The sequence below is a fragment of the Megascapheus bottae genome, unplaced genomic scaffold, assembly GCF_031878675.1.
Source record: "Megascapheus bottae isolate mThoBot1 unplaced genomic scaffold, mThoBot2.hap1 H_1, whole genome shotgun sequence".
Lineage (NCBI taxonomy): Eukaryota > Metazoa > Chordata > Mammalia > Rodentia > Geomyidae > Megascapheus > Megascapheus bottae.
In genome coordinates this window covers 3,600,414-3,613,099 of record NW_028327858.1, presented here as the reverse complement: position 1 = coordinate 3,613,099, position 12,686 = coordinate 3,600,414, and the positions used below count along the sequence as shown (strand labels likewise).

The following is a 12,686-nucleotide window of genomic DNA, read 5'->3' as shown; positions in this document are numbered from 1 at the left end:
TTGATCTGAAACACAAGTTTTAATTTTCTCCTGAAGATATTTTGAAGTTGGCATTTTGCTTGTTGTTCTTATCTAGTATTTTTATTATTATAGTCAAATGTTATAGTCTGTAGGATGTCTACATTGAGTTCTATCTAGGTTCGCTTGTGACTTAAGAATAGTTTTCAACTTGTTTTCATTATTATTTGAAAAGATATGAATGTCTTAATTTTTAGATGCACAAAATACATGTAATGTAAGAGATCAGTGGACTGATGTTTGGTTATTTTAGTTTATACATTTTTCTCCTTATGAAATTTCTAGCCTTTCCTTCTTCCATAGCCAACACAGTATTCACTACTAGACGTTTCATTTGCTAAGAGCTTGTTTTATCTGCAATATTCCCAGTTTCCAGAAACTCTTATTTTTTATTTTTTATTGTAATTAATAAAAGGGTTACATGATATTTGCCAGATAAAAGTTGCATTACTTCACATACATTGATACCCTTTCACATGTCTTGGATCCCAATACCCTCCCCTCACCCCCCCATCTAGGTTTTCCCCCCTTCCCTATCCAATTTCAAATAACCAAATACAAATATATCCGATATATCAGATAACAAAGTGAGATACTGTATCAATATGAGATAACCAAGGGACAGCAAAGGAGATGAGAGATCATATAGTATATTAAGGACAACAATCATTCATTATATGGCTTATGTTTCAATATCCTAGAGGTCCTTTCAATTAGCTTCATACTATATGGCCTTATGTATCAAGGTTTTGCTCTATTGTAAATCTCTGCTAGTAGAGCCCAAGGCAGAAACTCTTATTTCTTATTACTACTTTTTCATTCATATGTCATAGAAACAATAATATGTCACTTTTCTGTTTTTCAGTGTTGTATCATATAATAATTTTATTATTTGAGGGAATTCCTGCATGATATTATTTAGATGAATTTCTTTTTCATTCCCTTTGTGTGTGTGTGTGTGTGTGTGTGTGTGTGTGTGTGTGTGTGTGTGTGTGCGCGCGCGCGCACTGGAACTAGGGTTTGAACCCAGGAATTAGGCACTGTGCTCAAAACTTAGTGCTCTGACACTTGAATCATAACTTCTATTCTGGCCTTTTTGGTGGTTAACTGGAGATAAGAGTCTCATGGACTTTCTTGAACTGTGATCTTTAGATCTCAGACTCCTAAGTAGCTCGAATTATAGGCATAAGCCAGGGTAGCCTGGCAATCAATTGCTTAAGTGCTTCAGAAACCCTGGTGATATTTTTCTTGCTTGGAAGCATACTGCAGTGCTAGAATAGTTAGTATTTGCCACTGACATATATTTTCCTTGCTGAGTGATGATCATGGTTGATCTGGTTGGATGTGGCACATTCTGCTTCAAAGTGCTGAGGCAAAGGTGTTGGGCCAGGATTGGAGATGGGCACTTTCTGCAACTCTCCTGCAAGTGAACATTTCACAGAACTTCCAAGAACAGCTACCAGTTCGTACATCACCCCCCTTCCTACTTCACAGGCCCCAGGTCTGTTTCATGTGCACATGATTCTCTTGGAAATGCCTGTATTCCCAGCATTATTCTGAGGCAAAGACTTAGCAGGGCTGTTAGGAAAGTTTCAAGGAGTGGTTCCACACAACTAATTTACAGGCTGGCTATCCATACACCTACTTCTTCTAACTTTTGTGACTTTATGAAGTTACGTTAGAATTTTTTTTCTTTTTGTGAATCTTCTATTGTTCATCCAAGAGAAATGAGGGCTCCTCAATTCAAAGTTTTTACTCCCATGTGTCTGGAATCAGCATGTGTCACATCATCCCCAAACTCATTCCTACTTCATTTCTCTCCAAATACCTTCCTTTCAAGCAAACTCTGAAATTTCTTTCTTTTTTGTATTTCTCCATGCTTTCTGCCCACTCAATGCAGCTTTGAGGTGAGATAAGGTGAATGCCCATTTTCTCCATACTAGGAATTGCGAGTCTTAAAACACTAAATACTAGAGGGTGACATAAATAAGAGTAATAAAGGTGGTGAGTTTATCTAAGTACATGATGCACATATGCAGAAATATCACAACAAACCTTTTAAGCAATGAATATGCACTAATAAAAAGAAAGAAAAAATCAAGGTGTTTAAAAAGCTAGATACATGGTAAGACATATCATCTATGGTTCTTTAAAGCATCGGATTAACTGATTAAGTGATGTGCCCACCAGAATAAAAGTTTATTGAGGTTTAGCAACATATTATAGCCATTCCTTCTTCATGTGTCAAAAGGTACACATTATTCTTATTAAGTAATCCTTTAAATTGAGGAAATGAAGCAATATACTATATGAAATTCACTTTTGAAAGTCTATTACGCATATGTGTCAATAAATAGTGTTATCATAAATATTAGTAATAATGTTGTCAAAAGTAGAGATTAGAAGATCTAGATAGTTGACTCGAGTGTCATGATTATACAATGTTTTCTACAATGTTCTGTTTGGTTCTTTTGTGATAGGTTTCTCTTTCTGCTCAGGAAAATCAGAAACCAGATAAATTTTTCCTGTGTTTGACATTTTGGATGTATGACCTTCTAGGAATTTTTTCAATATACAAATTCACATGCGGATGAGATTCTCCAATGTCTGATACTGTCATAAATCATAATGGCTCATGTACTAATCAAAGTGTTTTAAGCTGGACACCGGTGGCTCACATCTTTAATCCCAGCTATTCCAAAGGCTGAGATCTGAGGATAACAGTTCAAAGCCAGGTTCAAAGCCTGGACAGGAAAGTCCATGAGGCTGGTATCTCCAATTAATCACTAGAAAAATGGAAGTGGTGCTGTGGCTCAATGTGGTAGAGCACTAACCTTGAGAACAAGAGTTCAGGAACAGCACCCAGGCCCTGAGTTCAAACCCCGTGATCACCACCACCACCAACAACAAAAACGTTTTGATTGAGGAACATTAATTTGCCAGGAATTGTGCTAGCACTAGAGGTACAAGTGTGAACACAGGTGGATTTGATTATTCATTACTAATAATCCAGTAAGATGCAAGCAGAAGACTGGATGCACATGTAGGATGAGTGTGAGTGAGAGAAATTACAGAAATGCTTTTGGTGTAGATGGATTTAGAAGGAGACTGGTCACACACAGAAATTACCCTAAAGCAGTGATCAGAAACTTTAGAAGCTAACAAAGGCAGAAGAGGTAGTGTTCACAACAAGTCTGCAAGGAAAAAAATAGAACTTAGCATCTTTGAGGGACTGGATAAAATTAAGCTGGATGGAGAGGAAAGTGGGCACAGAGAGAAAGGTAAACTGAGGCTGTGTTATGGAGAACCATATCCTTGCTGAGAAGTTGGACCTCTCTCATGTGAGCTGATAACATTTGGTGGCATTTTCTTGATAGACACACTGAAAGGCAACCAGATTTGGGGGACCAAAGGTCTGATCTCAGAAGGTAAGAGTTACGGTTCGGATAAAGGTCCCCCAAAAGTAAAGGTTTGGTCCTCAGAATGGTACTACTGGGAGATGGTAAGATCTTCAGGTGAGGGGATGTCTTTAGACCTTGACCCATTTCCATCTTTTGTTTCCTGGCTCCTAATAGAATAGTTTTGCGCTAGTCTACACTCCTCATCTTGTTAACTGATACTCTCATCACAGGCCAAAGCAATGGGCCTACTTGATCTTGGACAGTAACCCTGAAAAGCATAAAGCTAACTAAATCCTTTCTCTTGGTAAGATATTTACCTCGGGTGTTTGTTACAGCAGCATGAAGATGAAGATGTGGAATGGGCTAATGGAGAAACCCATATAAACTTTCAAGAGTCTGAAAACAAGAACAGGAGATAGAGGAACCCGAACAAAATACTGTGGACTGTGGTGTAGACAGAACACTAGCAAGACTGCAGTAGCCAGGAGAGAGCCTAGAAAACCCCGAAAACACTGACTCTTAATGTTGACAGGATTCTTCTTTATTCAGTCTATATGCAATTTCTGCCAGCTGCCCCAATAATGACCTCAATAACATTTTTTTCGATGTCCTAGGAACCCATTCAAGATCATATATTGCACTTAATTAGAATAACTCTTTCCTTTAATCTCCTAATTCTTAACCTTCTCTCATCTTTCAAGACATTCTTTTTTTTTTTTTGAGAAAGAGAGCCCAGTTATTTTGTAAAACATTCCTTGGTTTGAATCTGTTCTCACAAGTAGATTCAAGTCTTGAATTTTTGGCAGGAATATAACTCTTCTCGGTACAATGTGTCTACAGCTTATGGTGTTGGCTGCTCCTATTAATGGTGGTATTGATTTTAAGTACTTAACGTAGGTCCAGCAAGGTAAGTCATTCATGGGATAAAAACTGGGAGAATATTTAAATACTCTGCTTCTCAAATATTCAACCATTAGCTATAGTCCTCAAGATAAGATTAAGGAGGGGTGGAAAATCCTGGGGTACAGGAAAAAGCCTGAAGTCAGGATGAAAACCCAACTCTGTCTGGTACCCTGGCATCTAGGAAAATCTGCCAGGACTGTGGATTCTGATATAATGAATCTCTGCATTTAACTCCTTTGTGTCCCATCTGTTCTTCCTCACTGAAGCCATGAGATATCCTACAGCAGAATAACATATGCAAAGGATCATCCAGAGTAAGCATAACCCAGGAATTGTGGTTTGAAGAAGAATCAGATTATCCCCATGCCTACACAATCAGGGAAATGTTTAAACTGACTTGTCCATGACTGTGTGCTAGCCATGAAACACAGCACTCAACCATCTCAATATGTTTGCCTCAATAAGCTGAGTATGAAGAACACATTGTCACAGCTGCAGGGCACTGTAGATTACTCCTGGAAATGCTAAGTGTTAGGTCTGCCTGGGAGAAATGATTCCTTCCCTTGGCGTTCTGTGCACCCTGGAAATCCCCGCCCAGACTGTAACCCTGGCAACTGTCATGTCTCCCAGTGGGAGGTCCCCCAGTCTGAAGTATTTCCTCATCCTCTGAGGTCACATCCGCTTCCACTGTCCCCCCCCTATATAATGCCTCACTTCCAGCCATAAGCCTCTCTTTCTTCCCTGACTCCATCTTGTGCGGCTGTAGGTCTGTTTTCTCTCTTCTCTCTCTCAATAAACCTTTGCCTCTTAAACTGCGTGGAGTTTCCTTTCAACAAGCCTTACATTTGGTGCCGAACCCCGGGACAAAATAATTTCATTAGCACTGCTGCAATTTTCTGGGCCATATGGTGGGTCTATAGTCAGAACCCCAGCCACACAGAGAGTCCTTGGTGACTCCCCCTGTTCAATGACAGGGATGTGGCTCTTCTCAAGCCATTTTCTTAAGCTGTTCTTTTTCTTTTCCATGTCCTCAGGGCTGTGTCCTTTGTAATCTCCAGACATGAACAAATGTGTCAGCTTCTCTCTCATTCTGTGGTCCCCTTCACTCACGACATCAAGAGTCTGCACAGAATGTCCCATAACTCCAGTCACAGACAGCTGCTATCTTCAAGGAAGTTCACAAGGACAATATTGGCAGAGGCTGGATCTGCAGTTAAAAACCATCCTTCATACTCCTTCTTCTCACTGGCTACCACCGTGACTTCTTTATAAACATAATCTTCCCACTCTAAGGGGCTTTTCTTCATCCATTCATTCATGGTTGCCAGCTACCTCCGCTCCCAGACCCGGAGGCGGGCGGGGCTCAACTTCTGTAGCTCATGCTCCTGCCCCGTCGCCTCCTCCCGGTAAACCCGGGACCCGCCAGGGCCCGCTGGGGCTCACGGGGACCCACCGAGACCCACCAAGACGCACCAGCCTCAACTGCACGCAGATGCACCGCTCAGCACCCACGCGGCCAGGGAGGCAGCGGGGCGAGGCCCCTTGTCAGCAGGAAGTAGCCAGAAAGAGTCAACTCCCCTTTATAACTATCAGAAGGTGGGAATGTTAGGTCTGCCTGGGAGAAATGATTCCTTCCCTTGGCTCTGTGCACCCTGGAAATCCCCGCCCAGACTGTAACCCTGGCAACTGTCATGTCTCCCAGTGGGAGGTCCCCCAGTCTGAAGTATTTCCTCATCCTCTGAGGTCACATCCGCTTCCGCTGTCCTCCCCCCTATATAATGTCTCACTTCCAGCCATAAGCCTCTCTTTCTTCCCTGACTCCATCTTGTGCGGCTGTAGGTCTGTTTTCTCTCTTTCTCTCTCTCAATAAACCTTCACCTCTTAAACGGGCGTGGAGTTTCCTTTCCACAAGCCTTACAGTAAGAAGACCCAAGGCTACATTTATTGCTTTCCCCAGATGAATAACTATAAGCTGGGGTAGAATAGGCATCTGGTGTTCTATTCTACTCTGTTTATCAAAAGACACCTATCTCTGGATTCATATTTATATGAAATGTGAAGGTTGATTAACCTCCAAGAAAATCAGAGAAGGAAAATAAAAGATGCAACTTCTATTTTTTGTAAAAATTTTTGTTCTGACTGGGGCCTCACAACACATAGTTTTTATTGTTAAATTGTAAAAAAGCCAAGTTAGCCCGACAGCTCTATTTGATCTCCCACCACACAAGTCAGAAGTGCACAAGAAATATCAGCTCCAGGTTTTCAACTGGCAACTCTGATTTAGCCTAGAGGCTAAGGAACATCTTTAGAAGACCTAACAGAGGATTTGCTCAGGAAGTCTGTTTACATCACCCATGAGATGAACCTACATCCAAAGAGAACTCTAGAGGTAAGAAAAGCCAATGTGTCTGTCTTTCACTGGTCACAAAAATGGAGCCAAGTCTCTTGTGTCATATCTGTACTCTGTTTTTATTGTGTCCATGACAAAGTTGACAATGCAGATACCCCCCTCCTCAAAAAAAGAATAGGAATGAGGATCCCTGGTACAACATCCCTGTACATGTTCTGTTTCACCATCTAAATATTTCTGTAGCTGCCATTATGCTATGTTGAGCTCAAAGGCTGAATTTGTGCCTTAGGGAAGTATCCTTCACATAATCACCACTCCCCGCATACAAAGGAAAGAAAAAGAGACCTCACAGTTTTCTGACATTAAGAACATGCCTAGAACTCCCCAAACATTTCCCCTACTTCATTTCAACCTAGAGTGGCTATTTAGGAGAGAGGTTGTATTAGGTCTAAAAATACACTGATGTTCACAGATTTTCTCTAAATTCTAACCAATAAATCTTCTTAACTGGTCAGTGATTAACTGATCAGTGAACTTCAGATTATCCATTGCCTATAAGCAGAATAAATCTAAATGTCCTATATGTGCACATGCTTGAACTTCTGATTCTTTTTACCCTAGTCAATCAGCAGCTTCATGGTGGCAAAGTACCATTAAAGGCAAGAAAACAAAGAGCTAATTTACAAAATAAAAATAGTATGAAGTTTTTGTTCTGTTTTCACTTGGCCAGTAAAGTGCTAATGCTCAAAATGTGCCTTGTGACATGTAAATAATAAGAGCCCAAAGGGAATAGTAGTACACCCAGAGTCTGAAGAACATGAGAGAATGGACAAGATTGAAGGATAATGAGATGTGATCTGGAAGGAAGCAGAGCAGGCTAGGGACCAGAGGATGAACAAGGATATGGGAGGAAAAAACTGAGGAGGGAAAGAGTTGGAGAAAGGTACGCCACATTATACGGGAGCTGGTTTGTGAGACAAAATGTTACATTTTCAAGAATTTTGCAGATTGGCTGACTGCACATTGGTAGCTTGAAACAAGCTATAGTGGGAATAGTTACCACTAGTGGCCAAGCGATTAGTTTTAGGACATCTCTAACCCCTAAGTAAGTGCATCATACAAAATAGCTGCCATCTCGCCTTCATATTACTTGGAGGAAGGACTTTCCCTGGATAGCTGCTATGAATCTTCTGTAAAGGGGCCTATATAAGCCACCTTTTTCTGAACAGTTGGCAGGATATTTTTCTTATTAGAATTTATTGGCTGTATGAAATAAAATCTTTAAGCACTGTAAATAAACACGTAGAATTGTTTGTACCCATTCATTTTTGGTCTGTTTTTCCCACTTATATACCAGTTCCTTAACTTTAAGTATCTACTAGATAGAGGGCTAGCAGGTAGGTAAGTAAGTAGATAGATAGATAGATAGATAGATAGATACATACATACATACATACATACATACATACATACATAGATACTAAGATAGATAGAAATAGATATATACATAGATACACAGATATATAGATACATAGATGATAGAAAAATTTTAACTTGATAAACTTGAATGAATGCTGGCTTAAGCTGGGCACAATTAACAAAGTAGTATGGTGATTCCTCAAAAGACTAAACATAGAGCTCCTCTATAACACAGCAATCCCACTAGCACAATGATGTTCATTGCAGCACTATTTACCATAGCAAAAATACAGAAGCAACCTAGATGTCCCTCAGTTGATGAGTGGATCAACAAGATATGGTATTTATACACAATGGAATTCTATGCAGCCATCAGAAAGAATGACATCACTCCATTTGTAAGGAAATGGAAAGACTTGGAAAAAATCATATTAAGTGACGTAAGCCAGACCTAAAGGAACATAGGCTCAATGGTTTCCCTCGTTTGTAATAATTAGTACACATCTAGGACTCTCCTTAACAGAGGATTACAATAGCTCAAAACCTAGGTACATAAGGTCATATAGGATGAGACTAAATGAAAGGATCTCTAGGATATGGAAACAAGAGTTTTATCTTGTGTGATTGTTGTTCTTAATGTACTATGTTATTTCTCTTCTCTTTTGTTGGCCTTTGGTTAACCTCATGTTGTTACTGTATCTGACTTTGTTATCTGGTATATTGTACATATATTTATTTGATTATTTGAAATAGGAAATGGAAGGGGGGAAAACAAGATGATTGGGAGGAGGTGGGGGGAGGGAAATGGGGACCAAAACATGAAAAGGGGTATCAATGTGTGAGAAGTAATGCACCTACTGCCTGGCAAATGTAACTGTAACCCCTCTATATATTACCACAACAATAAACAATAAAAAATAGAAAAGGTATCTCTTCACTGACTCATTGACATAAATACAAACCTGTTACATACTTTGGAAAGAAATAAAGAAGAGAAAAAACATTTAAACAGTGTTCATGGAAGTGTATTAAAAATTAAATCTCTCAAATAATTAATAAATTTACTTTTCAATTAAAATTACATACCTTAACGCAATCAATACTCACCAATAAATACTTCAATAAAATACTGACAAGAGCCAGAGCTTCCTTCTAAATTAAGACGATGGTATCTGTAGCTTAAATAATTAAAACTATGTAGTAAATTAAAAGATGAAAAAGATATATTAAGAAAGATACTAGTTGCCAGGCAAGATGGCTCACACCTATAGTCCAAGCTACTCAGGAGGCTGAGATCTGAGGATCAAGGTTCAAAGCCAGCCCAGGCACAAAGGTACCTGAGACTCTTATCTCTAATTAACTTCTAGAAAATGGGAAGTGAGGCTTGGCTCAAGGGTAGGGTGGTAGCCTTGAGCTGAAGAGTTCAGGGATGGTGCCTAGGCCGTTCAAGCCCCATGATACACACAAAAAAAAAAAAGATAAGAAAGGAAAGAAGAAAGATACTAGCATAGCAATGTATGTAATATTTGATATCTCAAGTAAGTTTCAAAGGCTTTTAGTCAAGCTGAAACCTACTTATACATGTCATGTCATGTGGCTGATGGTGTGACTGACTGGCAAATACAAAGCCAGGAACTAAAACCTGAGTATCAACAGAAAAACAAAAAGCAGTATTACATTCTCATCTCACATTATATATTACATATAAAGATTGACTAAACCATCATAAATTAGGACTATAAAATACTAGGAAACATAAGTAGCTGCCACACAGAGACATGTGTGGATATTGACTTAACCTTCAATTTTCTGCACTTTTACCTTAATAAAATCAGCAAACGTAACGTTCAGAACTGAGCAAGGCAGATGCACTCCATTGTTCTCTTCAAACAAATCTACATGCTTAGAATGTTTTCAATAGTAAAAGAAATGAGAGACCAAGAAGACAGTGGATGCTATTCTGCAGCATTCCTAAATAGTACTTAAAAACTAAAATTAGAAATTAATATTTTATCATGACAAAGAACTGTTGTTTCAAAACATGTAATAGCATACTTAATATTCAAGAGCACTGAAGAAATTCCCCTAAGGGCTCAAGTGTTAGAGCACTTGCTTGCCAGGCATGAGGCCAAGAATTTTTTTTTACAGTTATTATTATCATTGAAAGTTGTAGCAGGTGTAATATTGGTAAGAAATAAAAGGAATACTTATTATAAAGAAGACAAATATATTCATTGTGGGTGGAATTAAGTGTCCTATTAATGCAAAAGAATACAGAGAATTAGTGTATTCGAAACAATTGGTAAAAGAGCTAAATACATGATAAATATGCAGAAACTGGCAATGTTATGATAAATATGAAGAAGTCAAAAATGTTATAATATTTTAACGTTATCTTAGACATTCTAAGTGAAATGAAAAAATGCTTTAATAATAATAATGGAAGTGAAAATATCTAGAAGAAATAGGATCAATGCATATGCCTGAACTTTAGAACATAATTGGGCTAGCGTAGAATAGGATGTCACAAACCAAACATGAACAGAGGAAGATCGGAAAAAGCACATTTATTTTCTTAGTTAGAAGATTTTATTTATTTATTTTTGCCGAAGACTAAAAGTACTCTTATCACTAGCCTCAAACTGATATCAATAGTAAGTGGGTCAAGGGTCTTAATATAAAACTTGAAACTTTGAGTACTACACTGATAGTAACTTCCTGAACAGAATTCTAACAGCTTAGCAAGTAAGAGAAAAGGCTGACATCAAACTAAGGATTGCAGCAAGCTAAAAGGCTTTTGCACAGCTTAGGTGATAATCATTAGATGGAAGAGAGAACCTACACAGAAGGGGGAAAACAATTTTTATCAGCTACACATCTGAGAAAAATAAACAGAATATACAGAGAATTCAAAAAATACTCAACTCCCAAGAATCAACAACCCAATTCATAAATGGCATCAAGCACTGGAGATTCCCGACTGTAATCCTACTCAGGAGACTAGAATCTGGGATTAACAATCTAGATTGTTTCCAGTGTAGGTAGGTCTGGGAGACTCTCATCTCCAATTAACTACCAGAAAACCAGAAGTGAAGCTCTGGTGTAAAGTGGCAGAGTGCTAGCCTTGAGTGAAAAAGCTCAGACCCAGAGTTCAAGCCCCACAACTGATAATCACTAAATTAATTAATTAATTAATTAATTAATTAATTAAATGGCAAGGATACCTGAAAAATAGAACCTTTATATATGTGATTAACACTCCAGTCTTCCTCGCTCACTAAGAAAAAAAAGGTGCACTCTTCTGATTCCTTATTTCTTCTCTATTACTTGCTTCTCCTATCTGGCATAGCTCCACCATTCCAGAGCCAGCTACGGAAACGGAGCTTAATTGAAACACCTTTGCTTCTCACTGCCTGTCTAACACACCATTCATTCTAACCCACTTTGTAAGAAAGCTACAGAAACCTCCGTTATGCTGCAGGGGGAAAGAACCTAGCAAACACCAGAGCGCAGAAATAGCCTCCAGGAACCATGATCCTCAATAAGAAAGAATTAAATGATTAAATAAAAAGAAAGAATGTATTTTAGCATTTACATCTGAACATGGGTCTCCTTTTGAACCAGGGACACAGAGCAGAATCACACATGAAAGTTTGAAATATCCACTCCTCAATAATTAAACCACTGTTTTCTACTTAGATAAAATTGTTCATATGTATTTTAAGTGTTCTATGGTAAAGAGAGTCTCCTTGAGTGGAGGTAGGAAGGGTAAAATTTAAAAAGCAAATCCAAGTAAAAAAAAAGAGCTCGAAGCCTAACCTTTAATTCCCTAGTAAATCTCCCTTTGTCCTTAGAATGACCTTGACTTAGCATTTTTTCTAGACTGGCTATAGCATCACAATAGTTATACAGTTTAGAAAAGTAGAGGGGTTTAGTATCACTATACTAACCATATTTTCATTACCAATAAAATAGTAATTAAATAAAATGTTTGTTATCAGTAAGTGAGGTAATGTTCACTCATTGTATATCTTATATGATGCTAATTCTTCCATATATATGCATATATGTATATGTATATATATATATATGTATATATATATGTATATGCATATACATATATTTAACTTTGGAGACAATCTTATAAAGTTTAATGCAACTAAGCCCCTCTCTTTGATTGTGGAAGCTGAGGTTAATTGAAGTGAAATAATGTGCTGAGGGTTAAGTAAGTTATTAAACACAAAGCAGAGATTTAAACCAGTACCTCCAATACTTAGAGTATGCCTTGGGAGTCAAGGCTATAAACACTGTTAAGAGTGTTCCTTCTTTATCTAAATTCAGAGTGTAGATCTACATGTAACACGCTACTCTGCAGACATTTGAGTTTGACCTAGTCTTATAGGAATGACTGTACAAGTAAGCAAAATAAAAGTAAGTAGGTCAAAGGGTAAGTCTTAACCCTATCGTTACCTAAGTTCTTGGGCCAAAGCCAGATGCCTGCAATTCAAACAGTAGTTCACAAGATGGCTCCCTGGTTATTTGGCGGCAGAACTTACATAATAAAATCTTACATGATAGTTGTCGATTAACAAAAC

The 12,686-nt window shown here is 38.3% G+C and overlaps 1 protein-coding gene and 1 pseudogene across 2 annotated transcripts in view; both read right to left on the bottom strand.

Annotated features, from left to right (window-relative positions):
* Positions 1 to 12,686, bottom strand: part of LOC150039006 (potassium channel subfamily K member 2-like) — a 100,659-nt gene that overhangs the window by 37,807 nt on the left and 50,166 nt on the right. The window lies entirely within an intron of this gene.
* LOC150039008 (gem-associated protein 6 pseudogene) lies at positions 5,130 to 5,677 on the bottom strand (annotated as a pseudogene).